At 39.8% G+C, this 23,348-nt stretch overlaps 1 protein-coding gene across 3 annotated transcripts in view; it reads left to right on the top strand.

The window, feature by feature from the left end:
• Rmi1 (RecQ mediated genome instability 1) overlaps positions 1-23,348 on the top strand; it is a 198,274-nt gene that overhangs the window by 157,784 nt on the left and 17,142 nt on the right. For 2 of the 3 annotated variants that reach the window (XR_013343430.1, XR_013343429.1), the window contains one exon: positions 17,432-17,685. The exons of the other annotated variant lie outside the window; for it this stretch is intronic. The gene's annotated coding sequence lies outside the window, so the exon portion shown is untranslated. The remainder of the gene's footprint in view (positions 1-17,431; positions 17,686-23,348) is intronic. 3 annotated transcript variants of the gene reach the window in all.

Below are 23,348 nucleotides of genomic sequence, written 5' to 3'. Positions count from 1 at the left end.
ATTGTTCCTGGAGATTCTGTGACAGGCTAAAGTGAAACAGGGCCTTGTTGAGAGGTGGAAAGCCTGCCAGATGGCCCTGTGGGCTGCTTGGCCCCCAGGAGGCCAGTCCTGACACCTGGTCCCATATGGCAGTGCATTCTCAGGGACATGAGCCGAGCATATTCCTAGCTCTGTGGCCAGACCAACAGGAGGCTGGTGGGGCAGGGTGCAGAACCTTGGTTTGGAAGTTTTCACGCATGTCCTCATGGTAACTTGACTGTGAGTGTTGATCCTGGTCTCTTTATCCTTCTGAGTCCTGCATTCCAAAAGAGGCATTTCTAAAGTCTCTTCCATTGTCTGTGATCTTATGGTTAAAAGTTAAGCTTCTTATTGAGTTTTATGAATTTAATCAAATTCCTTCCTTAAAACCACCTAGCCCTACTTCTGGCCTCCCCATCATAAGTCTGTTTATCTGCCATGGTTTAGATCAAATACTGCTTCCCATATGAAGTCTTCCCAAGAGAAAATCAATGGCTGCCACACCTATCTGTCATCTAATTTATATTCTGTGATTGACATCTATATCTTGCCCTTCCACTTGAGAGTACACATTCCTGTGTGAAAATGACAATATCATCTTTTATTTTGTTTTTGGTGCATTGTAATAATACATAATAGTGGGATTCATTACACCATATTTGTTCTTGAACATCACATAATTTGCTCAATCTTCTTTCCCAGGTCCTTCCCCTTTTCCCTCTTCTTCCTCCCATTTGTTCAACTCTACTGATCTTCCTTCTATTATCATTATTTTAATTACTGCATTATCATTATTATGTAAGTGGATTAATTGGGTATATTTGAACATGAACCTAACATTACTTGGTAGATTTCATTCCCCTGTACTTCCCCATCCCCTTCCCTTTTCCCTCTCTCCTGATCCCCTTCCTCTGTTCTATTGTTTTCCCTTCTATATTCCTGATATCTCTTCTCCCCCTTAAAAAAAATTACATTGACAATATCATCTTTGTACCTTCCTTAGCAAAAATCTCCAGATGCAGATTGACTGACCTCAAAGAGACACACAGAGGGTCTCACAGTTCAGATTTTCAAGTCCAACTCTTGGAGATTCTGATTAAGGGATCTAGGAATGGAATCTCTCATTGGATAACATCTCTTCCACGATACTGTGATCTGTATTAAGTACTGTACATATATAAGCTCAATCAGTAGACAAATATAATTTATCCCATGTTTTACTCATATAGAAACTTTCCAGTGTTCACAAAGATACAGAATATGAATCAAGACTGTGATATCAAAGTCACAATCACGGTTTGATGCAAATGATATTATTGAGTTGCTCTAGTATGTATCCCTTTATGATGTTTAGAAATGTTCTTTCTTGTGAAGGTAGACTGAATAGAAAATTTTATTCCTCAAATGATTTTTTTTTTTGGTGTTTGACTTGAAATAGGCATACATTCTTATAGAGACTTTTGTGGCACATAACTCTCCTTTTTACCAAGATCTTTGGCATCTCCCACTTGACCTTCTACCGAGAATCCCTGCCATTTTGGGAGAACAATGAGAAGTATTAACCTTTTTCTTTTTCTCTTCTTTGTTTTGTCAACACTTGCCATCTCCCCTTGTTTATTTATCTATTCATCTATCCATTCCATAAAAGTTGACTACACTCTGCTGTGTGCCAGGCACATTGCATACGCAGCGTGGAACAGGTGTGGCTTCTGCCCCTGTGGGGTTGACACTCTCAGGGGGAAAGTGAATGTGATGAAAATAATTACAAATATTTGCTTGAGTCTTACAGCTTAACCTCATTTGCTAAGCTAATGACATCTAAACTATTGGCTGCTAATGACACCATTTTATTCTTCTCAGATACATTTGCAGCTAAAAATACTTTAACACCTTACCTTAAGAAGAAAGTAAACTGTGAAGGGGGAGAAGGAATCTAAAAAAGAGAAGATCTACTTTTGGAGAGGAACTTTTGTGACATTCTGAAAATTATATGTAGAGAGATGCCTAGCCCACCTAATCAAAATATCCTCTTATGCCAAAATAACATCTGTTTAAGGTTATTTGGATAGGACTTCCTAAAGTGCTGCACATAATCTAATGAAAGTGTGCAAGTGAGCTTAGGTAGTTGTAGCAAATGCAGTTCATGCCCCAAGGGCACTCCTTGGTATTTGCTGTTCCCCTCTATGCTGATGGCTTCTTATTGCAAATTCTTGTAACTCTCTTCCTGAGGGTTTCTTAGATTGCAGAAGCTGACTTGGCCCACCCCAACCAGCAGGCCTGCAGTGCCAGGGAGTTCATGCCCACACTGTAAGGAGCATCTGCCATAGACATGCTGGGACATGCTGGGACTCACCAAGTTTCTGGTCATAAGGAACAGCAGCCACTGAACTGCTTTGTCATATCTGTTTGCGATTGATAAAGAGCTGTAAGGGGCACTAGCCATAGGCATACTTAGCAAAGACTGGTTACAATTGATAGGGAGCACAGCTCCATGGACATGCGCAAAGAACATACCCAGTTGCAATTACATCACCTCACTGGACATAACCAATGGACATTGACTTTCACTGGGTGTAACCAGTCACCAATGTACATCACCAACTTGGAACTGTATTTAAATTGCTAGTCCTGCCACATTGAAGAGTTTTGCTTCAAGGACATCGGTGAGACTGACCGCCTTGCTGTCCATCCCTGGACCGACTCCACCATTCCCTGACATCCAGCTATCAGCTGGTGAGGACCACCAGACGAGGACAATAAGAGAAGTCACATGGCATCAGAGGTATTTTGGGTCTCTTGGTTGCCCTAGGATTGTGTGATTTGCTTACAGTGTTTAATTAGTGTACATTGAATTCTAGTTGGGGTGCTCCCACACACCCAACACTTTTTGCAATAATTGTTTTTATTTGATGATTGGTGTGGTCGAATATACACTTGCATTTAAAAACAATTTGCCTCAACACACACCCATGGGGGTTGTCTTCAAATGGTGAAGAAGGGGAGTTGGTGGATAAAACTCCAAGGCACCAACTGGGCCTCTTTCAGAGAATGCCTAGGGAGACCCAGCTCCAGTGCCCAGTGCCCAGTGCTCTTTAACTGCTGCCAGTGTTGACTTCTCTCCCTTCTCCCCGTCCCCTATTGGTGCTTCCTGGGGACATCTCTCAAATAAATGATCTGTAATCATTGTCTCAACCCAAACTAAAACAATGGCACTTGGGCATATACTTTTCATTTAATAAAATGTTATTTTATTTATTTATTTATTTATTTATTTTAATGTTGGTTGTTCAAAACATTACACATTTTGATTCAAGTGGGTTATGAACTCCCATTTTACCCCGTATACAGCTTGCAGAATCACATCAGTTACACTTCATTGCTTTACATATTGATATACTCATGTCTGTTGTATCCTGCTGTCTTTCCTATCCTCTACTATCCCCCCTCCCCTCCCCTCCCCTCCCCTCTTCTCTCTCTACCCCATCTACTGTAATTCATTCCTCCCCCTTGTACTGTTTTTCCCTTTCCCCTCACTTCCTCTTGTATGTAATTTTGTATAACCCTGAGGGTCTCCTTCCATTTCCATGCAATTTCCCTTCTCTCTCCCTTTCCCTCCCACCTCTCATCCTTGTTTAATGTTGGTCTTCTTCTCGTGCTCTTCTTCCCTAGTCTGTTCTTAGTTACTCTCCTTATATCAAAGGAGACATTTGGCATTTGTTTTTTAGGGCTTGGCTAGCTTCACTTAGCATAATCTGCTCTAATGCCATCCATTTCCCACCAAATTCTATGATTTTGTCATTTTTTACTGCAGAGTAATACTCCATTGTGTATAAATGCCACATTTTTTTTATCCATTCGTCTATTGAAGGGCATCTAGGTTGATTCCACAGTCTTGCTATTGTGTATTGTGCTGCTATGAACATCGATGTAGCAGTGTCCCTGTAGCATGCTCTTTTTAGGTCTTTAGGGAATAGACCGAGAAGGGGAATGGCTGGGTCAAATGGTGGTTCCATTCCCAGCTTTCCAAGAAATCTCCATACCGCTTTCCAAATTGGCTGCACCAATTTGCAGTCCCACCAACAATGTACAAGTGTACCCTTTTCCCCACAACCTCGCCAGCACTTATTGTTGTTCGACTTCATAATGGCTGCCAATCTTACTGGAGTGAGATGGTATCTTAGGGTGGTTTTGATTTGCATTTCTCTGACTGCTAGAGATGGTGAGCATTGTTTCATGTACTTATTGATTGATTGTATGTCCTCCTCTGAGAAGTGTCTATTCAAGTCCTTGGCCCATTTGTTGATTGGGTTATTTGTTATCTTATTGTCTAATTTTCTGAGTTCTTTATATATTCTGGATATTAGGGCTCTATCTGAAGTGTGAGGAGTAAAGATTTGTTCCCATGATGTAGGCTCCCTATTTACCTCTCTTATTGTTTCTTTTGCTGAGAAAAAACTTTTTAGTTTAAGTAAGTCCCATTTGTTGATTCTAAATGTTAACTCTTGTGCTATGGGTGTCCTATTGAGGAATTTGGAGCCCGACCCCACAGCATGTAGGTCGTAGCCAACTTTTTCTTCTATCAGATGCCATGTCTCTGATTTGATATCAAGCTCCTTGATCCATTTTGAGTTAACTTTTGTGCTTGGCGAGAGAAAGGGATTCAGATTCATTTTGTTGCATATGGATTTCCAGTTTTCCCAGCACCATTTGTTGAAGATGCTATCCTTCCTCCATTGCATGCTTTTAGCCCCTTTATCAAATATAAGGAAGTTGTAGTTTTGTGGGTTGGTTTCTGTGTCCTCTATTCTGTACCATTGGTCCACCCACCTGTTTTGGTACCAGTACCATGCTGTTTTTGTTACTATTGCTCTGTAGTATAGTTTGAGATCTGGAATCGCTATACCACCTGATTCACACTTCCTGCTTAGTATTGTTTTTGCTATTCTGGGTCTTTTATTCTTCCATATGAATTTCATGATTGCTTTCTCCATTTCTACAAGAAATGCCGTTGGGATTTTGATTGGCATTGCATTAAACCTATAGAGAACTTTTGGTAATATCGCCATTTTGATGATGTTAGTTCTGCCTATCCATGAACAGGGTATGTTTTTCCATCTTCTAAGGTCTTCTTCAATTTCTCTTTTTAGGGTTCTGTAGTTTTCATTGTATAAGTCTTTCACCTCTTTTGTTAGGTTGATTCCCAAGTATTTTATTCTTTTTGAGGATATTGTGAACGGCGTGGTTGTCCTCATTTCCATTTCAGAGGATTTGTCGCTGATATACAGGAATGCCTTTGATTTATGCGTGTTGATTTTATAACCTGCCACTTTGCTGAATTCATTTATTATCTCTAATAGTTTCTTTGTAGACCCTTTTGGGTCTGCTAGGTATAGAATTATGTCATCTGCAAATAGTGATAATTTAAGTTCTTCTTTTCCTATTTTTATGCCTTTAATTTCTTTCGTCTGTCTAATTGCTCTGGCCAGTGTTTCGAGAACTATGTTGAACAGAAGTGGTGAAAGAGGGCATCCCTGTCTTGTTCCAGATCTTAGAGGGAATGCCTTCAATTTTTCTCCATTCAGAATGATGCTAGCCTGAGGCTTAGCATAAATTGCTTTTACAATGTTGAGGTATGTTCCTGTTATCCCTAGTTTTTCAAGAGTTTTGAACATAAAGGGATGCTGTACTTTGTCGAATGCTTTTTCCGCATCTATCGAGATGATCATATGGTTCTTATTTTTAAGTCTATTGATGTGGTGAATAACATTTATTGATTTCCGTATATTGAACCAACCTTGCATACCAGGGATGAATCCTACTTGATCATGGTGCACAATTTTTTTGATATGTTTTTGTATCCGATTCGCCAGAATTTTATTGAGGATTTTTGCATCTAGGTTCATTAGAGATATTGGTCTGTAGTTTTCTTTCTTTGAAGTGTCTTTGTCTGGTTTCGGAATCAGGGTGATGTTGGCCTCGTAGAATGAATTTGGTAGTTCTCCCTCTTTTTCTATTTCCTGAAATAGCTTGAAAAGTATTGGTATTAGTTCCTCTTTAAAGGTTTTGTAAAACTCTGCTGTATACCCGTCCGGTCCTGGGCTTTTCTTAGATGGTAATCTTTTGATGGTTTCTTCTATTTTCTCAATTGATATTGGTCTGTTTAGGTTGTCTATATCCTCCTGACTCAATCTGGGCAGATTATATGACTTAAGAAATTTATCGATGCCTTCACTATCCTCTATTTTATTGGAGTATAAGGATTCAAAATAATTTCTGATTATCTTCTGTATTTCTGAAGTGTCTGTTGTGATATTGCCTCTTTCATCCCGTATGCTGGTAATTTGAGTTCTCTCTCTTCTTCTCTTCATTAGCATGGCTAAGGGTCTGTCAATTTTATTTATTTTTTCAAAGAACCAACTTTTAGTTTTGTCAATTTTTTCAATTGTTTCTTTTGTTTCGATTTCATTAATTTCAGCTCTGATTTTAACTATTTCTTGCCTTCTACTTCTTTTGCTATTGTTTTGCTCTTCTTTTTCTAGGATTTTGAGATGAAGTATGAGATCATTTATTTGTTGGTTTTTTCTTTTTTTAAGGAATGCACTCCAAGCAATGAATTTTCCTCTTAGAACTGCTTTCAATGTGTCCCATAGATTCCGATATGTTGTGTCTGTGTTTTCATTTAACTCTAAGAATTTTTTAATTTCCTCCTTGATGTCTTCTAAAACCCATTGATCATTCAGTAACCTATTGTTCATTCTCCAAGTGATGCATGATTTTTCCTTCCTTCTTTTATCGTTGATTTTCAGTTTCATTCCATTGTGATCAGATAAGATGCATGGTATTATCTCTACACCTTTATATTGACTAAGAGTTTCCCTGTGACATAATATATGATCTATTTTTGAGAAGGATCCATGTGCTGCTGAGAAAAAAGTGTAGCTGCTTGATGTTGGGTGGTATATTCTATATGTGTCAATTAAGTCTAGGTTGTTAATTGTGTTATTGAGTTCTATAGTTTCCTTATTCAGCTTTTGTTTGGAAGATCTGTCCAGTGGTGAGAGAGGTGTGTTGAAGTCTCCCATGATTATTGTATGGTGGTCTATTAGATTCTTGAACTTGAGAAGAGTTTGCTTGATGAACATAGCAGCCCCGTTGTTTGGGGCATATATATTTATGATTGTTATGTCTTGTTGGTGTATGGTTCCCTTGAGCAGTATGTAGTGTCCCTCTTTATCCCTTTTGATTAACTTTGGCTTGAAATCTATTTTATTAGATATGAGTATGGACACTCCTGCTTGTTTCCGCGGTCCATATGAGTGATATGATTTTTCCCAACCTTTCACCTTCAGTCTATGTATATCTTTTCCTATCAAATGCATCTCCTGCAGGCAGCATATTGTTGGGTCTTGTTTTCTGATCCATTCAACTAGCCTGTGTCTCTTAATTGGTGAGTTTAAGCCATTAACATTTAGGGTTATTATTGAGATATGGTTTGATCTTCCAGCCATAGTTTGTTTATTAATGCTATTAAACCTGATTTGTTTTCCTCTTTGATTATTTTCCCCCCTTTACTGTCCTACCTCCCACTGTTGGTTTTCATTGTTGTTTTCCATTTCCTCTTCCTGTAGTGTTTTGCCAAGGATTTTTTGAAGAGATGGTTTTCTAGCTGCAAATTCTTTTAACTTTTGTTTGTCATGGAATGTTTTAATTTCATCTTCCATCCTGAAGCTTAATTTCACGGGATACCCGATTCTTGGTTGGAATCCATTTTCTTTTAGCGTTTGAAATATGTTATTCCAGGATCTTCTAGCTTTTAGAGTCTGTGTTGAGAGATCATCTGTTATCCTGATTGGTTTACCCCTAAATGTAATCTGCTTCCTTTCCCTTGTAGCTTTTAAAATTCTCTCCTTATTCTGTATGTTGGACATCTTCATTATAATGTGTCTAGGTGTGGATCTCTTATGATTTTGCACAATCGGCATCCTGTAGGCTTCTAGGATTTGGGATTCTGTCTCATTCTTCAAGTCTGGGAAGTTTTCTTGTATTATTTCACTGAATAGATTGCTTAATCCTTTGGTTTGGAGCTCTGTGCCTTCCTGTATCCCAATGACTCTTAAGTTTGGTCTTTTGATATTATCCCATAGCTCTTGAATGTTCTGCTCATGGTTTCTTAGTAGACTTGCTGAGCTATCTATGTTCTTTTCAAGTTGAAATACTCTGTCTTCATTGTCTGATGTTCTATCTTCTAAGTGATCCACTCTGCTGGTAGTATTCTCAATTGAGTTTTTAAGTTGGTTTATTGTTTCCTGCATTTCTAGTATTTCTATTTGTTTGTTTTTTATTACCTCTATCTCCCTGTGAAATTGATCTTTTACTTCCTGGATTTGTTTGTCAATGTGATCTTTCATTGTCTGATTTTGCTGTCTCATGTCTTCCTTGAGACTCCAGATCATCTGAAGCATGTATGTCCTGAGCTCTCTATCTGACATTCCATCTGTTGCAGCTATTACCTCTTCTAAAGTTGAGTTGACCTGCATTGCCTGTGGTCCTTTCTTTCCTTGTCGTTTCATACTGCTGGCATTTCTTTCTGCTTGGTGAAATTGTTGTGTCTTTGATATTTTCCCTCTATTTATTTATATTGCTCTTGTATAGTTGAAAAATCACCCTTGCAGGGCAGGTAGTGGCTGTGATTCTCCTCCAATTAGTGTGATCCGTCTACCATGCTGGCAGGCCCTAGGTCTGCTTTGCTGGTCGGTCAAAGGTCCACCTACCCAGCAGGCGCCAGGGGCACCTGTGTCACTCCGTAGGTTGCTGGGCCTAACCTCCCGATGGGTTGCAGGTTCGCCTAGCTTGCAGGCACTGGGGGAGGGGCCGGTTCCGCCCCTCAGCAGGCTTTGGGCCCGCTCTGCTGGTGTTCACAGTCCCGCCTACCTTGCAGACACTGGGGGAGGGGACGGGCCTAGCCCTCAGCCGTCCGCCGGACCTGTCCTAGTGGGTCTGGTCCACGTTCCCCGCAGGTGCGTGTAGCTGCTGTCACTTGGCTGGTTGCTGGGCCTGACCCGCCCGCCCGTGGCTTGCAGGTTCGCCTAGCTTGCAGGCACTGGGGGAGGGGCCGGTTCCGCCCCTCAGCAGGCTTTGGGCCCGCTCTGCTGGTGTTCACAGTCCCGCCTACCTGCAGACACTGGGGGAGGGGACGGGCCTAGCCCTCAGCCGTCCGCCGGACCTGTCCTAGTGGGTCCGGTCCGCGTTCCCCGCAGGCGCGTGTAGCTGCTGTCACTTGGCTGGTTGCTGGGCCTGACCCGCCCGTGGCTTGCAGGTTCGCCTAGCTTGCAGGCACTCTATTTTATTTATTTTTAAAATTTTTAAATTTATTTATTTTTAGTTGTCAATGTACCTTTATTTTATTTATTTATATGTGGTGCTGAGAATCAAACCCAGTGCCTCATACATGCTAGGCAAGTGTTCTACCATTAAGCCACAACGCCAGCCCATGTCCATGCATTTTAAAACATTAGGAAAAATATGAATTGACCATCAGATCTGTGATTTCATGGCTATTACTGAAGCTTAAGTTTAAAAGGTGAGTCAATTTAAACAAAAATGGTAAGTAATGGCATGCAGGTACTAGGCAAATCACAAAGGGAGAATGGTAAATGGTGGATAATTATTTACTGCTGGCGCTTGAGGCTGCCTTCAAACTAGGCAGCATCCAACTCTGCCTAAACTCAAAGGCCCAGGTTTTTAACCTATGGTTCCTAACAAATCTCCCTGGGGTCCATGAACCCTGAAAGATTTTGCTTGATGTGTTTGAATCTTCTTCTTCCCAAAAGTTCATTAATTCCTTAGTCTTTCAAAGGGATATATCACTGAAAGTCTTTATAGAAAAAAAAAAAAAGAAAGAAAGGAAGGAAACAAGAAAGAAAGCAGGAAGGGAGGTAAGCATTCTTAGTTTTTCTTAGTGTTATCAGATAACTGTGCCTGTTGCAAACCAGCAAAAACAAAAACCACAAAACAAACAAACAAACAAAACAAAAACAAAAACAAAAAACAAAAAACAAAGAAGGGCAGGAATGAGACAGTAGAGGCCTGATTCAAATGAAAAACATTTGAGGATTGAGTTACTGGGTGGCTACAGAGAGATAAACTATCCACTCCCACCCCTATCTTCACTTTACAAAGCTGGAAATATCTTCTGAGGATTTTTATTTGTTGGAAAAGATGGTCATATTTGCCCAAGAAAAGAATCTATGTACAACAAGGGAAAAAGACCCACTAAATATCCACATCTCCCAAGAATCAAATGGGAAGATAAATGAGATTTTTATAGATGCAAAGCAAATTTTATTTAAGTGATAACCAACATAGTTTCTGTTGCTTCAGAAAGTGAAACTTCTGCTAATAGTAGAACCAACAAACACAGGAAATCAAGCTAATGTATCTTAATGCTCAATTTGGATGCATACAACACATTCAAGAAATTCAACATTTCATAGCCAATTCTGTATCTGTGACATCCAGACTGAATTAGTTAGGATTATAATCAGTTGTGAGGGACAGAAAATGCAAAATAATAAGTGGATGAAAAAAGATAGAAGTTAATTTTTCTCATGTGAAAGTCTGAATAAATGGTCCACGGTTGGTGTGATTATTCATAATACCAGGAAATATTGTGTTCCTTCTCCATGGTGTTCCATATTCATCCCCTGTCTAGTACAAGCCATCCATGGGTCAAGATGGCTGTTCCAGTTCAAGCCATTATGTCCACATTCCAGCCAGCAGAGAGGCTTCCCTATAAGGACTCTTCTGTTAGGTTGCATATACCACTTCTTGTATTTCCTTGCCCAGAACTTAACTACATTTATCTGCAAGGGAGGGTAAGAAATATAGTCTTTATTTTGGGATATCATATGTTCAGCAAGAAATTCAATTGCTATGGAAGAAGGGGAAAACAGCTACTGGCTCATATCAGCAGTTGGCCACCCAGATTTCTTACATCTGGGTAGTTCCAAAGGGTTAACTTGGGCATAATACTTAATTATAAGTCTTCCTTCATGTGCCAGTGAAATTGCTTGATCCTAAAACTGCCTCTAATTGAAGATTTGATGAGATTCACAAATAAAGCATATTTTTCATTTTGAGTATCTGTCTACTTGATGCTGCACAAAGTTCAGCTCACTTAGAAGAGCACATTTAATTTGTGGATGATTGAGACCTCTTGTTTTCTTTTCTTTTCTATTCTACATCCTTTTGGCTACTTTCCCATTAGTTGAAGTCTTAAATAGACAAAGGAAGAAGGATAAAAAGAAAGAAAGTCTAATTAGATGGTTTTGTTTCTTCTTAGTAACATTTCTAGAAGGGCCAAGGCAGAAGAGATTGAAAATAAGTAATACTAAGTTGTTGGGTTATCTGTCATAAAAGCAATCCCTTGTGCCAGGTGCTGAGAAAAGTCCTTTTTATTGCTGTCTATAATTGTAGCTACAACCCGTGAAGAAGGCAGTGGCATTTCCACTTTGGAGAATAAATTTGCCAGAGGAAACAGTTACTAACGGGCAAAACCAAGATTTTAGTCAAGGTCTTTCTAACCCCCTTCCCCCATGCTCTTTTGACTGTTCTATACAGAGTCTATCTTGTCATGAATTTTGTTCTGTTTCATGTGGTATTGAGGATTGAACCCAGGGCCTCATGCATGCTAGTAAGCACTCTACCACTGAGTTACGCCCCCAACCCTTTCAAAATTTTACTTGGAGACAGGTCTTGCTAACTGTCCCAAACTGGCTTTGAACTTGCAATCCTCCTGTGTCAGCCTCCTGAGCTACTGGCATTACAGGTGTGTAACACCAAGCTTGGCTTGCTGTGACTTTTTAAGCATCCTCTTTTCGCTGGAGAGTTTTTGCATTACCATTGGCAGGGGCTAACAGCAGACCTTAAAGATATAAACAAAGTGAAGAGGATTAGCACGAGCTGGGCAACTAGCTCCTTGTGGTCTCTCTGCCCTCTCAGGTTGTGAGCTTTGCCATTAGCCAGCACCTTAAGCAGCACTTGATATTTACAGTGTCATCCAGGTCTCTTTCAGCCGAGGTGGTATGTAGAAAATGAAGCAGAGCATCCTCTCTCCACGGCACTTTAAAAGACTAAAGATGGTTTCAGGACAGCATTTTCTTGACTTCTCATCCTGCAGCACTTGAAAGGAGGAAGTTGTGGAGGTGGGTGACATTTTAGATAGACTCCACACTCCCTCCCCGAGCTTGGAATGGAACCTCTTACCCAAATAATAGCAGAACCTCCCATATGTTCAGTGCGTGCTCTGTGGCAGCCCCTCTGTAGTTCTCAGATGATTCTGAGAGGCCGCATGGGGCAGGATTTAGAATCTGGCATCTCATGCACTTAACCGCAAGGCAGTGCACCTTGTTCATAAGCACATACCAGAAGCCAGAATGCTGGCATTTGTTAGTCAAGCCTGGAAAGAAAGGATGAGTAGGAGATATCTAAATATATTTCAGGGAAGTATTTTTTAGGTGAAATGCTTTCCAGTTGATAAAATGGAACAGGTTTCTTAGATTTGGCATTAAGGAGCCCTGGATTTTTTTTTTTCCCTTTACTGTCTCTCATGTGGATGGTGTTAGCAGTTACTGGGGAATGATCTGAGGAAATAAGGTGTGGGATGGGAGGTGAAACAGGGAACGAGAAACACAACAAAGAGTACGTTCTTCAGCGTGCTGTGGATGTCCGAGAGACTGTGTGGAGCACCCCCAGAACAGACTCTCAGGCATGTCTGGTCTGTGAGCATGTGCACACGGTTCTGTGGTGGCACAACCCGTTGCTGGAAAAAATAGGTGCATCTTGTGTGGCTCCACTGGGTGAGGACTTTCAGAAGCTTGTGCCCTTTCCCCTTACTTTGTCCCCTGTACTCTTTCCCTTTGTTGATTCTGCTTTGTATGCTATTGGTGTAATAAATCAGTCATAAACAACACTATTTGCTGTTTATCACGTCTACTGCCTGGTAGGAGTTTGTGGACACCTTACGCCCAGAGAGTCTACCCAGGAGGTCTCTGCCTCAGTGGTACTAATAGAAGTGGCAGGTGTAATCCGGAAAGGGACATCTGTGGCTTCAAAGATTTCTTTCTTTTTTTCTTGGATGGATCATTTTCTTAATTTGGGTCCTCCAGAAGCACATGCTGCTATAAGTTGCTGAAGGAAATATAGGTAGAGGAGTGGGGAAGTAAGGGAGGGAAGGGAAGGCAGACAGAGAATGGCATGTTTTCAAGTGAGTTTCCTTTGTGGACAGCTGGAGCTGAAGGCAGTGGGATGATGCCATGTGCCAAGAGAGCTGGGTGTTTACAATTGCTCCAGAGGGTGTTAATTCCATGGCATTTCCAGCCTGTTATTAAGAGACCGAGCTGGTTCCAAGAGCCAGAGGAAGGCTGGAGTGAGTGCACGTGCTGGTGTTGGAAGCCACTGCCCAGCATGGGACAGGTGATGTGGGCAGGGCACAAGGCTCAATTACACTCTGGGACCAGAAGAGGAGTCTGGTCACTGTGGCTCTGCCAACCACCTGAGTCATTCCTACCTGCTGGGCCCTTCCATTCCCAGCCAGCCCACCCAAACTCAAAGATGCTGTCCAGGTGATTTCTGACCAGTTCCTGAGTGCTTTGGTCTTGCCCTTGACAGTTGCTGTTGTCTCCTGCATGCTGGGCAGGAGTCCTGGTTGCAAGGACTTGGCCAGCTCAACTCACAGTATTGTATTTCAGCCACAGCTTCCGTGGAGAATTTAAATTTGTCCCTTTCCTCTGGTAGCTAAAGCACATAACAGTTCAACTGAGGTTACTACTCCATTGCATCACCGAGGCAGCCGTCAGCCCTAATGAGATAATACCTTCCACGCTTCCTGAGCTCTCTGGGAGACATATACTGCACTGCTCTATTATTTATATGATTCGTTGCAGAGTTGTTTTCTAAACACACACAAATATGCATGTTCAAAAGACTGGAAACATTTTCAACAGAACATTATCTGTCCTCGGATACCCAGGACAAAGGCAGATTTAGTGTTTTTCAGCCTCAGCATTTGGGTGGAGGGAAAGTGATTAGCTGCAAGATCTGTTCTTCCCCTTGAAAATGCATGTCCGTCCGGAAGCTCACGCATGGAAGTCGCCTCCACCACTGGCAGCATCTTCATGTCCCTGATTCCAGCAGAGCAATCAGGGCTATGGTGAAGCTTGCTTCTGTGAAAGTAAAAGCACACTTTTTTGGTGTTAATACACATTTGATTACCTATTCAGAAACTAGGATTCATGCTCAAAGGAATTTTTGGATTTAGAAAAATTTGAGTCCCAAGTGCTTAGCTTACTAAATGCTGATTGTGTGAGACTGAACAATATTCTAATTCAGAATTGCTGTGAGGGGACTGAGGGCGGCTGTATGTTCCTGTGCAGCTTGTACCCTTCACTATTCTAGAATTCACATTGCAGTTTATGTGAATGATGTCCCTAGAGTTGTTCAGTATGCAACCTGAACAAACACAGTGACAGTTGGGAGCAATGAAAGTCTGGGCATTAAACTGTGAAATATTGCAAATACCAAGATATTGACCAGTTAAAAACTACCACAAGTTAGCTTTTAAGATTGTTAGCTCTTTTTTTTTTAAAAAAAATCTTTTAAAATTATAATTTTAGCAGATTCAATGGTCGTGCCTATAATCCCATCTTCCAGGGAGGCTGATATAGGAGGATTGAAGGTTTGAGGTTACCCTGGGCAACTTAGCAAGATCCTATTTCAAAATAAAAAGGACTTTGGCAATAAATGTTGCTTCTTTTTTGCATATAACATGTTCTTAAAAAGCACTATATATGGAGATAATTATTATGTTAAATCATGTTTTTTTTCAATTAGTTCTATTAAAATTTCAAGATAGCAGATCTTAAGAAAAAAATCTTTGATTTTAATATGTAATAGATGTGTCACTTGAAAAAAATCAACTCTTGCTTTAAGAGTCTTTTGGTCTTGGGGCTGGGGTTGTTGGCTCAGTGGTAGAGCGCTTGCCTGGCACGTGTAAGGCCCTGAGTTTGATCCTCAGCACTACATAAAAATAAATAAATAAAGGTATTGTGTCCAATTACAACTAAAAATAAATATTAAAAAAGAATCTTTTGGTCTTTATCAAGATCATTTATTTTTATTTCTGTCTTTCCTGGCTTACCCACATCCAGGGATCCTCCAATAGATTCTCCAAATATAATGAGCTCTGTGAGATGTCTTTATCTATCAAGTTTCTGTGTCTGTTCTTGCTCCTGTTACACATCATGCATCTTTGCAAGAAAATCCAGAGTGGGGGCTAGAAGTTGTATAGTATCTTTGGGATACATTCCCAAAGATGCCTGAAACCACATACTGTACTGAACTCTCTCTGTACAATGTATTTCCTATACATAAGTACCTGTGATAACATTTAATTTATAAATTAAGCACAGTAATTAGTATTAAAACAACTATAATAACAATGTCCGAAAAGTTTGTGCCTTGGAGCCATTATTAACTAAAATAATGGTTACTTGAACATAAGCACTGGGACACTGCCACAGATCTAATAACTGTGCTTGCTACTAAATAGCTAATCAGAAAGTAGCATATACAATACAGATGCACTGGACAAAGGGATGATTCATGATTCAGACAGAAGGGAATGGAATACCATGAAACATCATTATATTAATAAGAATGGTGTATAATTTAAAACTTACGAATTGCTTATTTCTGGAATTTTCCATTTTATATTTTCAGACCATGATTGACTGAGGTTAGCTAAAACTGTGGAAAGCAAAACCCTGGATAAGAGGGGTGACTGTATTCCCAGTAGACACCTTTTTAAAGCACAGATATTTTACCAAGTCTTCCTTTTCCTTCTCTATAGGTCCTAGAGATCAAAGGCATTTGAGAATAAAGCAGTGGGCATAATTCAATACTAAAGGTTTGGAGGGAGAAGATGAATTTAATTCACCTATGCCCACTATGAACCTACCTGTCCTGACAAGAATCTGTGGGGAATAAATGAATAAGACAGTCTCTGCCTCTTTTAAGGAGTTGGTAATTGGTGCTTCAAGAGAGGTCTGCACAGCAGGAACTTGAGGAAGGAGGAAATTCATGTAGAAACCATTCATGGGGCCTCCATTTTCTACCTCAGGGAACTTTCTGGTTAGGTACTATGAATGTGAGAAAGGGTGATCATTTCCTATATAAAAAGCAACAAGACTTTCTTAGTTAAAATCTGGAGTCTGTGAACTGCTCTTGTCTCATAATCCTACCCAAGCCACAGAAAAAGGACATTCAGGGAAGGGTGGCGGGTAAACATTGCGGTCTCCATATTCAAGTCAAAACTAGGATGAATTGATCTCCCAGCTAGTAATCTTTCAAATAAATCCTTCAGGTTTTCTTCTCTCCCAAAGAGTAAAATGAGTTATTTTTGTCCCACTCTTTTGTTATGTTTTTTAAAATGCATAGTCTTATTTACATTCTTAAATAAAACACTTCTAAATCGTTCACTCCTGTTCCCATTAAAATGCTTTAGCCACATGAATGGTGAATGACAAGTGCTTTGGGGGTGGTATAAAACTCCTCACCTATGTGTGTTTCCTGCAGGCTTCCAGATGACATATTTAAATAGGCCTATTTTTTAAAAAGTGCTTCTCTCTCCCAAATCTCATGGCAGTAGTTTACCTAAAGTGTTCTTGGCATGTCCATTTTTTTTTTTTTTTGTACTGGGGGGATTGACCACAGAGGAAATTTATCCCTAGCTACATCCCCACACTTTTTTTTTTTTTTTTTAAAGACAGTGTCTCACTAAGTTGCTGACACTGGCTTCAAACTCGTAAATGTTTGTCATTAGAATCTGCCTGCTGCTTGGACATATTTTAGGAAAAAAATTTAGCTAAGAGTTTAAAACACATGATTGTAAATATTCAGTAGGCACTTAAATTATTGTTTCAAAACAGCTTTTGTGAGGCGAAGAACATGTTTTTCTGTCAGCTGCTCAATATTTATTTTAACATATTAAACAACCTCAGAAATATTCATTGCACGGAAACCTTTCTGTGTTTGAGTGGATTAAATTTACAAGTTGAATTAATGCTATAAATTACATTTACATAATTCATTTCCCACTAAAACGGAATTTATTTAGCCTGCATCTCTGCTAATATATGTGTTTAAGGAAAAAGCAGCACCTTTTTTTGTTGCCCACATAGTTAATTTAGTCTAAGTAGAATTTAGAAGGCATCTCTGTGCTTCTTTGTTACTGGACTCCCTCTTTCCATCGTCCACCATCTGAATTTTACAATTAAATAGCATATATGTGTGTAGTCTCAGGCGAGGAGAAAAACCTGCTAAACAAAACCCAAACCTCCCTCTTTTTGCTTTTCAGATGTTCCATGATGTCCTTACAAATCACCTATTACTTGTATTTTGCTGATTTTGTGTAAAACTGGGGAGAAGGTAAGAGAAGAACAAACTAGGCTGGAGATCACATGGAAACTCTGAAACTCAAGACCAGATGAATCTGAAATGGCAAGGGAGGCAGAAAGAATCAAGAGGGAGAGCACGGACAATGCACACTGGGATCCCAAAGACTGCGAATCTTCTTTCCTTTTGCATTTTCGTCTATTTTCACAGACGAGGGTGAGGGCCTTAATGCATTTGCTGCTGCAATTTCAGGTTTTAGAATGTTTTGAACAATATGCTTCCAATCACGCCAATAATTAGGGGACCCTCATTATCGAGTGTTATGCCTCTTACGATGTTACTGGCAGAGAGGGGACATTGGCTTCACCTTGTGAGGCTTGGTTTTGTGTGACTGGCACAGAAACAGGCATTGTTCACCTCAATTTCTCCCCTCTTTTTCCAGAATCCTATTAAACCTCTTTGTTAGGAGACCCAGCTGCTTGTTTTCTCTCAAGATAATGACTGAAAAATGCGCTTTTAAAAAATCACGGGGAACATTATTTCTGGAAGGTCTGTCTCTTCATCTTTTTTGCTGTCATCTGGCTGATGATGATTTTCAATAATCCCATGCTAATAAAAAATTATTTGAACACATAGACCCAATATGGAGCTTAAATCACCATGGAAACCATACACCACTGCTTTCTTTTTGCCTGTATGGGGATTCCTCTTTTCTTTCTTTTTTACTTCCCCAAAAACTATTTTCAAAAATTACATACAACATAATGTACAGATTTTAAGTGTACAGTTTTCTAAGTTTAGATGAATGTGTTTTCCCATATCATCATCATCCCCACCGAAATACAGAACGTTTTCTTTAGCCCAGAAAGTTTCCTTATCCCTTGCCCCAGTCGATCCCTGTCCGGAAAAGCAACTATGATTTGGATCATTATCACCATAAATTAGTTTTGTCTGTTTTTGTACTTTGCATAAGTGGAATCGTATGGCATATATTCTTTCAGGTCTGGCTTCTTTCACTTAGTATAATATTCTTGAAGTTCATTCATATTCCTGCACATACCAATAGTTTGTTTCTTTTTATTGTTCAGATGTAATTTGTTGTATGGGCTTACTAACAGTTATCTAGTCTTCTGTGGGTACGCATGTTAATTGTTTCTGTTTTTGGCTATTTTGAACAGAGTTGCCATGAATGTTTATATGTAAGATTTTGTGCAGGTGTTTGTTTTCCTTTCTCTTGAGTAAATATTGAAGTGTACAATTGCTTGGTTATGTGGTAGGTGTATGTTTTACTCTATAAGAAACTGTCTAGGAACTGTCCAAAGTGATTGTCTCTTTTGATTAAAAACAAAAATAAAAACAAAACATGGCTCTGTTAAAGACTGAATTTGGTCTCTGGTGACTTAGACCATGAGATTAATGGGGAGACTCAGGAAAGGCATGCTCTGCTTGGCTTTTTGACTTACTTTTTTGTTGGACCGTGCTTGGGTTTTGGCAACCAGGAAATTTGAGATATTGGAAACAATGGAAGTGGTTTGGCCTTGGTTTTTGCTTTAAGAAAGACCTGGGGAAGTTTGAGGCAAGCATTCTCAGGAAATGAGCTTTCGCATCTATTTCCCTGTAAGCTGTACATTCTGATGGATTGCTCACTCAGTTGGTGGGACAATAGGGACATCTCCAAGAAGGCCACAGATCTGTAGACTCCATCCTGAAATGGAGCACATCATTCTGCAACAGGAATGTGGCGGCTGTCAACTCTCCATGGTAATAGGGAAGCTCTAGACACAATCAGCTTTTTAATATTTTACAGAACAAAGACAGGGACCTATTTAAATTGCTGAAGTTTTACTGGACAAATGTTAGGGTTCTTTTTTCACACATATACTACCTACATGCCTTACATGTCTAAGCCATAAATCAACAGGCTTAGACATCTTGCAATGTTGTTTGTCTGAATCAACTTACCTTGGTATTACTAAATGTTCAAAAAAATGCACTGTCTTTTATTTCTTTCTTTTGTGAAGGTAGATAAGAAGTTAGAAAGCTGGGAATGTGAATAAGGTCCCCTTCCTTTTGGGAGCAGATTATCATAATTATCCAGCAGAGCCCTACTTTAAGTTCCGAGTCCCTGGCCACTTAGTTTTGATAATAGATGTCAGAATCTGTTTGTTATTTCCAGCTTTGTGAATAGATGCCTAGTTTGTATAAAAACAAAGGAGGAACTTAATAAATTGAATTCTTCTTTCTCTATTCATTCCCCATTCCTGACACCTTCCCCAATTTATGATTCATACTGTTGTATCAGATCATTATGGATAAATGTATCAATCAGAATGAGAATTTTCAAGAAGATACTTATTAATATCACTTAAAAAGAATCTTCAACTTAACAAGAAGAAAACACAAAATCCAATTAAAAAATGGACAAAAGACCTGAACAGACCTCACCAAAGAAGATGTACAGATGGTAAATAAGCATATGAAAAGATACTGAATGTTATTTATTGTTAGGAGTCACAAATGAAAACAAAATTAGGTACCATTATGTATCTTAGAATGGCAAGAATCTATTTCAAAGAAGGAGTGGTGAAAATTCAAACACTGGCAACACCAAATGCTGATGAGAATATGAAATAACAGGAATGCTCATTCATTATTGTTGGCAATTTGGCAGTTCCTTAAAAACAAAGAAACAACAACAACAACAACAAAAGCCCTAACATACTCTACTATAAGATGTGTAAGATGTGACAATCACACTCCTTGGTATTTACCCAGATGAGCTGAAAACTTCGTCCACACAAAACCACATGAGGATATTTATATCAGCTTTACTTATAGTTGTCAAAACTTGATTAGTAATCAAGATGTCCCAGAGTAGGGGAATGGGTAAAAACAAGTGCAGTACATCTATACAGTATGTTACTTGGCACTAAAAAGAAATGAACAATGAAGCCATGGAAAAACACAGAGGAACTTTAAATGTACCCAAAGAAGCCAAAAAAGATGCACACTATAGGATTCCAACTATGTGACACTCTGGAAAGGTAAAACTATGGAGAAAGTAAAATGACCAGTTGTGTTGTCAGGGTTTGAAAGGAGCACAGGGGATTTTCAGTGAAACTACTCTATACAGTGCTTTGTGGATATATGTCATTATAATTGGCCAAGACCCAGAGAATGTGTAACACCAATGTAAACTATGTAAACTACAGACTTTAGTCAGTAATTATATGTCAGTGCAGGTTTACTTACTGTAACAGTCTCTTCTTTGCTTCTGGCTGCCATAAGGTTAGTAGCCTCTTCCACCATGTACTCCCACCATGAAGAACTATGTAAAACTTTCTTCTTCATAAGTTGATTATCTCAGGTATTTTGTCACAGTGATGAAAGATGACTAAAACACATACTGCCAAGGCATTGGAGGGTGAGTCTCTTGTCTTCCAGTTATCTCTAATATGCCTACTATCCTAGCCTGTTTCTTTGTGAATTTCAAGAGCCAGGAATTTATGGTGAGGCATGAGCCTGTTTAAATAATTTTCTGCCCAGTTAGTATTTTTTTCAGTTAGTAGACAGAACTGTCTATAAACAAGGAAGGAAAATAAGTGAGAATAAAAATGAGAGAAAGAGTGAAAGCCAAGGAGATGTAACTGTCAATGTAGGCATTTGGGAGTCGAGTCAGGTGAACAAGAAGTAACAATCCAAAGCCGACCTGTATTTGACAGATGTGTGTTTTTTTTAAGGTAACTTTCTTAGTTTTCAGAAAAATGCTGTGAAAGCTGGACAGAGTGGCACATGCCTATGACCCCAGTGACTCAGGAAGCTGAGGCGGGAGGATCATAAGTTTAAGGCCAGTCTCAGTAACTTAGTGAGACTTTGTCTCAAAATGAAATAAAAAAGGTTGGGGATGCAGCTCAGTGGTAGAGCATTTCCAGTACCACATAAACACCAGCGCTTTTGGCTTATTCTTGGGAGGGGTGTGTGTGTGTGTGTGTGTGTGTGTGTGTGTGTGTGTGTGTATGTGTGTGTGTGTATGTGTGTGAATATTAAAGCTGCTGCTCATGAGAGTCATGAGCTGAGCTATTTGCAAGGTAAAGTTTATGCTGAAGGAAAGGCTAAGAACTGCATTTGGTCACACCAGACCTGGATTTCACAATGATATAGAGGACCAAGTAGCATTTTCTGGGAATACTGTCTTGTTGAAGGACATTGCTACTGTCAATCAGTCTTGAAAGGAAACAGGATCCACAACCAGAAAAGGTTTTGGGAGGCAAGTCTTGGACTGGAAAAGGGTGAGATAGGGGAAAGTCTCCTTTCTTGATGCCTTTAGCCTCAAACAGAAAAGCCATTTGAGCATTCCTCTAAGGGGAAGGTCAGCTAGTCTTTGCTTAAGGAATGTGAATGATCCGGAAGACAAGAGACCTGCAAGGGGGACCCTGTGAATGCTGCAGAACCACATCTGCTATTCATTTCCCCTTTATTGTTAAAATTCTTCTTTGTTAACTCCAAGTCCCCTTCCTCATAATACTCCCTTTAAATGTTATGGCTTGGTTTCTGCATTGGCTGAGAAAAAGTCAGGGAAAGTGCACATTTGGGGTACAGAAAGGGAGAGTGGAAAATAGTAGATGGGAAGAATCAAGTCCCCAAGGACTCTAGGGGACTTCCCCACCAGCAGCCAGAGCTCCCCGGTGGCTGAGGTTGGGATCAGCCATGAAGAGTATAATGGCTGTGAAGCAATTCCATGGTCGGGGGAGGGTGTCCCAGAAACACTGGTAAAAAAGAAGCTGGTAGAAGAACTGGACACCCTAGGGCAAAGTAGGTGGGAACTTAAGGTGCTATAATTTTTGAACATAAAGAAATGGGACTTTATTATGCTATGTAGAACTACTGAAGCCTGGACATTTGGGCTATATAACAAGGAACTGAGGTATGGTTGTTGTGGTTCATTTAGAATGGGAATGAGAAATGAGACTGCACTTTCTCCTTGAAAATTGAGAGGAAACTGTGATGGAGAGGAACATTCTGCTTTCATTCTGTAAAATTAGAGACACAATGTAACACTCCACATCTAATTAGCTACAAAACATCCACATCAGTGTTCATGCTCTGAATCTCAATACAGGTGGCTCTATTTGTGCATTTACACTGTCTTCCTGATTACCAAATACCTTAGCAAATAGAACGGCAGATGTTCCCTCTCACAACTTCAATGTGGCATCTGCTCAAATCATTTGTCTCCTCTAACCCATTCAATTGCTAAGCCCCTATATCTGTCCTGACATCTGGGGGCTGGCTCCTTGCCTGCCTAACCAAGCTGAGTAACAGTGAATGATTTCCCGTACTAAGTTGGTATTAAAAAGAGGGAGAGTGAAACAATTATCTCTGCATGCTTCCCTGTCAAGTAAATATTAATTTTACCCATAACTAACCTGGGAGTGATTTTCTTTGGGTGACAGGAGTGATTAATTTATTTTTTATTTACTTACTTCTCTATGCTGATATAAGAAAAATGAACAGATAATATTTGTATGATATCAGTATTTCAAAATTTAGGTCCTTCATGCCATTCTTAACATTGAGGAAAGAGATGGATGGAAGGCCTTGTAGCTTATCCCTAAGATGGATACCATCGGTTCTTTCTCTCTCTATATATATCCAAGCCATTCCCCATTGAGAGGTGGAGACTAGTCCACCACTATATTTACTCTAGGCTGGCCTGTGACTTGATCCTGACCAAGATATGTGGCAGAAGTGATGCCATCTTACTGCCAAATCATAAGATACCAGCAGCTTGCATTGACTCTCTTAGAATACTCACTCTTGGGGGAATCCAGGGACTATGTAACAGTCCAACTACCTTGAGACCACCATGCTGTCAGGAA

Source organism: Urocitellus parryii, chromosome 4 (genome assembly GCF_045843805.1).
Source record: "Urocitellus parryii isolate mUroPar1 chromosome 4, mUroPar1.hap1, whole genome shotgun sequence".
Taxonomy (NCBI): domain Eukaryota; kingdom Metazoa; phylum Chordata; class Mammalia; order Rodentia; family Sciuridae; genus Urocitellus; species Urocitellus parryii.
Note: the sequence above shows the minus strand (reverse complement) of the source record. Positions and strands in the feature narration are given on the sequence as shown.